We start from the raw sequence: 5,079 nt of genomic DNA, 5'->3' as shown, positions 1-5,079 counted from the left end.
AACAATGTCATTAACTTATTTCAACGTAGAAATATAATTTAAATCAGGATTAGATTTCAAATTTTTGGCCCGGCCCTCCACAATATTTTCTGCTTCTCATTTGGCCCCCCTGGGAAAATAATTCCCCACTCCTGATCAAGAGGCTTAAACTAAGAGGTAAATGTACACTTTCTCAGCAATTGGTATTAATTGTTTTTAAACATCATGTTTGGCGTCTGAAAAGTTTTTTTTTTTTTCAAGTGACAAAAATACTGCAAATATGCTACACCCACCAACAGCATTCCCAACTTTGGTAGAAGAATCTAAAACCGTGTGGAGAGGGAGAAGTACTGTTCAATTATGCGATCAATAAATGCAATTCGGGGCGGCACGGTTGGGGACGGGTTAGAACGTCGGCGGAGGTGCAGGATTTGGTTCCAACTCCGGCCTTCCTCTGTGAAGTTTGCATGTTCTCCCCATGCATGCGTGAGTTTTCTCCGGGTACAGTTGCACATAGTTCCATTGAGGAACATAGTGACATGAAAACAAAAACAATCTGTTGTCCTTCACATCAACTTACTTGCCTCATGGTCCAGAAAAACATATGTACTGGTACTGAAAACATCTCCTGCAACTATATTCCATCAAGCCATGATGTAATATAGTTGCTGGGGGTGTTTTCAGTACCAGTCCAAAAGGAATCAATACACATTGTCATACTAATGTAACCCAGGCTTGTTCAGACTGTTATTTCATTGTTATTCTTCTGTTAAGGTGATATTTATTTGCGATAGTGCAGTTTCCGATGGACCGTGAACGCACCGCAGCACTCAGCGCGATGACTTTTGTTCACAAGCGAGAGAGAACTTTTGAGCACAGGGGTCGCGTCGCCCGCAGTGACCATATCAGTCGCTCGTAGGCCAGTTATAAAAATAGACCTAATCACGAACTATCACTGTCTAAAATTTGATTAAATAGTGTTGCCATTCTTTTTGAATTGCATTTACAGTGATGTAAATTAAGAACAAAAAGTATAAAAAAAATACCGTATTTTCCGCACTAAAAGACACACTTGATTATGAGGCGCACCTTCAATGAATGGCTATTTTGTAAATTGTTTTTCATACATTGGACGCTTCAAATTATCAGGCGCAATCTACAATGCCTCCACTAGATGGTGCTACGCTCCTTCCATTCAACTCGAGGCGTCCGTTCAACTTGAGAAGCGAGACGTTCATGACCGCCTCTGAAAAATGTATATTAACTATTACTGTCCTTAAATGAAATTACGAAAATTGAAAATAATGCATCAAAACAGAAAATCAAGTGAGGAAATCACAAAATACATTCTATATCCCCCCTACAGAATTTATTTTGCGATTTCCTCGCTTGATTTTCTTTGTGGTTTCATTGAAGTAATAATTAATTTACGTTGGGAGCAGTGGCGCCACTGGGTGTTGGCAGAACGTCAGGAGTATCCAAAGTAAGCCAGGGGCGCCGGGGAGGTTTTTGCGCCCCATGTCGAGGGAGGAAAGCCGGTGTAGTGACAGCTGGATCGCATAAGCTACCGGCGTTTGCCCGTGGACTAAGTTACGATGGGGGTTTGATTGATCGGATGAAGTGATGATTCAAGTTGCATCAATCACAGTACCCACAGTCCAAACAGTCCAAAACAGAAGGGCAAAAGAAAAATCAGAAGGAAGATCAGAGTTTAGTAGAGCTCGGAGTGTGAAGCAGCGACATAGACGCCCGCGTCTTCTCACCTCGGAAGCATTTGACATATCTCAGTCTTTTATCTTATGAATGCTGTACATTTTTTATGTTCAGTAGTGAACAAAGCCTTCATAAACATGAATTTGTGTTCGGTCAAGTGTGTCATAGACCTGGCCACACAGCTTCCGGATTGCAGTCCAGCTCAAAACAGGTGTAATGCGCCCTCTCGTGGCCGGTTCTTTTCACTGTGACACATGACAGCGTCTCACTGTTACCTTTTCTGCTCGTGTGCTCCCTGGCGGCCGTTGGAAAACTCTTGAACAGGCCTCATTGTAAAATAACCCACAGGGTTGAAAGCGTGTGACAAAAGTACTATACTATAGTCTGGAAATTGCAGTACTTATTTTTTTTTTTTTACTTTATTTAAAACTTTGAAAAGCTGGCTACTCATTCGGGTAAGCATTAACAATTGTCCTTCTATGCCATGCAGCAAATCACAAGCAGACAGACACACAGCACATGGTGAAATAATATATCATTGCGGTCTGTTGGACCAAGAGGTGTACAACACAGCCAGCTTCCAATAGTGGCCAAAATGGAGCAAAGAAGTATCTGTGTGTATCCGCTTATGAGAACAGTAATCATTACCTTCATGGTGCCAAATAAGCCTCAAGCCATGCTAACTGCTTAAATAACCTGAGATTGACACGGCTAGCGTGTTTTAACAATTAAGTGTTTACAACAATTAAGTGCTTGGGTGAGTCCACTTTTCCAGAAATCTGTCTGGAACAGTGGCGGATGCTGGTCTGTCAAGGAAGGGAAGCTCAATTTCGGCCTACATCATAAAATCTGTCAGTTTATTTTTAACAAGGCGTCTTTTCCAGGGTCTTAACTGTGGTGATGTAAGTCAGTCTGTGAACACAAGTAATTACAATTACAACCCACCAGAAATAAAAGATTAATTTGTCACTTGTCGTTTTCAACAAAGAGTGTCGCAAAGATGATTGGAAGAAGTCTCCAGTTCAACTCAGAACAGAATAAGAATTGAAAAATGCTCCCACGGACGCCTACACCAAAAGATCGGTGATTGGCTCATTTTGCTGACAATCAAAAAGAGATTCCACCTCAGACAGAGCATCCAATCATCATGCAGAAAAGCTGAGCGTCCCGGGCCAGCCCATAAACGCCCACTGTCCATAGGCTCCCAGAGATGCTGAGCGTCCGGTGGGCGGGACAAAACCCGCATTTATCCAATAACTCATCTCGTTTCAATGTATTGGGACAACGGGCTCTAAACTCTCGAGACACCCAGCATCCGCGCTGTCGACACTCAGCACGGCAAATTCCGGCCCCGGGGCCGGATCCGGCCCGTTGGTCATTTTAATCCGGCCCGCCGAAGGTTGGTACAGTGCACAATTAAGGTTCGACGATTTCATTTGGACTTGAAATGACAGGCATTTCAACGCCAGGTGGTGCAGTTACTTGAAGTTGCAGAGCACAGGGAGGGAGGGGGAGACGATACGGAAGCTCGCAGTAGTAGCGCTAACTCAAGTAATTCCGTTCGATACGACGAGCTGCTAGCTCAAGTAATTCCGCTCGATACGACCACAACCGTGAAGCAGGGGAGATTAGTTGTTTTCCGCCTGTTTCAGGCACATACAACATGCCTGAAAGTGCTCACAAGCTACTACTGTTGTCTATATTCGTAGACTTTTCTATTTGTTAGTCCAATTTGACATATCTCAGTCTTTTATTTTTTGAATGCTGCACAATTTCTATGTTAGGTCGTGAATAAAGCCTTCATAAAAATTAGTTTGTGTTCGGTCAAGTCTGTCATAGAACTGGCCACACAGCTTTCGGATTGCAGTCCAGCTCAAAACACAGGTTTAATGCGCCCTCTCGTGGCCGGTGCTTTCACTGTGACACATGACAGCGTCTCACTGTTACTTTTTCTGCTCTTGCGCTCCCTGGCGGCCGTTGGGAAAATCTTTAAACAGACCCCATTATTAAATAAGCCGCAGGGTTGAAAGAGTGTGACAAAAGTAGCATTTTATAGTCTGGAATTTACGGTACTATTTTTTTAACTTTATTTAAAACTTTAAAAAGCTGGCTATTCATTCGGTTAAGCATTAAGAATTGCCCTTCTATGTCGGTGGTGATCGAGGGGAGGTCAAGTTCGAGACAGTGACTGAGTGGAAAGAAAGTCACCAACCAGCTCTTTTACTCGTCTCATTTTGTAGGACAAGCAGACAGACACACAGCACATGGTGAAATAATCTATCTTTGCGCTCTGTTGGTCCAAGAGGTGTACAACACAGCCAGCTTCCGTTAGTGGCCAAAATGGAGCAAAAGGAAGCGAGGAAGTATCTGTGTGTATCTGCTGAGTGTACTGACTATACTGACCACTCCTGAGACAGTAATCATTGCCTTCGTGGTGGCAAATAAGCTGCAAGCCATGCTAACCGCTAAACTAACCTGAGATTGACATGGCTAGCGTGTTTTAACACTGCAATTAAGTGCTTGGGTGAGTCCACTTTTCCAGACAATTGTCTGGAGCCGCATAAAATCGTAGCATATTCAATTTTGCGTTGTATAATGCAGGAGTTATACCTAAGCTTGGAGCAATGATGGGCACATTACACAGCAAGCATGACATTAGCATATACCGTATTTTCACACCTATAAGGCGCCATTAAAAGTCTAAAATTTTCTCCAAAGTGGACAGCACGCCTTATAATGCGGAGCGTCTTGTGTATGCGCTGAGTACCAAAACCTCAGAGCCTACACACTGTTTATGTAGAGAAAATGCGGAAGTGAATGAGGACAGGCATGCGGCGAAGAAGTCGGCCAATCAGTGAAGTGTGGGCGTGTATATATAAACATAAATAGAGAGAGAGAGAGAGAGAGAGAGAGAGAGAGAAAAGGCTGACGTGAGTGAGGACAGGCATGCGGCGAAGAAGTCCGCCAATGAGTGAAGGGTGGACGTGAAAGTGGACGCTAAAGGCACGCCCCTAGCAGGGACCAGCACCTGTATAAAGTGTGGATATGTGCTTTATTGCAAAACAACTTCGGTTTTGGTTTCTAAGAACCCCCGAAATGACTTCTACAAAGAGACACGCCTACAAAGCTCAGTTCAAGCTTCAAGCCATCGGGTACGGAATCGACCAGCCGCGAGAGAATTTCAAGTCAACGAATCCATGGTTCGCAAATGGAGGAAGCAGGAGAACGAACTGCGCCAAGTCAAAAAGACGAAGCTGAGTTTCCGTGGACAGAAGGCGAGGTGGCCCGAGTTGGAAGACCAACTGAAGCGGTGGATTGTTGATCAAAGAGCAGCCGGCAGAAGCGTCTCCACAGTCACCATTCGACTGTGTACTCACGTTTTTTGAT

At 43.9% G+C, this 5,079-nt stretch overlaps 1 long non-coding RNA gene across 1 annotated transcript in view; it reads left to right on the top strand.

The window, feature by feature from the left end:
* Positions 1 to 5,079, top strand: part of LOC109522707 (uncharacterized) — a 28,922-nt gene that overhangs the window by 23,057 nt on the left and 786 nt on the right. The window lies entirely within an intron of this gene.

The sequence above is a fragment of the Hippocampus comes genome, unplaced genomic scaffold (assembly GCF_001891065.2).
Source record: "Hippocampus comes isolate QL1 unplaced genomic scaffold, H_comes_QL1_v1.1 scaffold512, whole genome shotgun sequence".
Classification (NCBI taxonomy): Eukaryota; Metazoa; Chordata; class Actinopteri; order Syngnathiformes; family Syngnathidae; genus Hippocampus; species Hippocampus comes.
The sequence above is the reverse complement of the archived record's forward strand: the minus strand, read 5'-3'. Positions and strand labels throughout refer to the sequence as shown.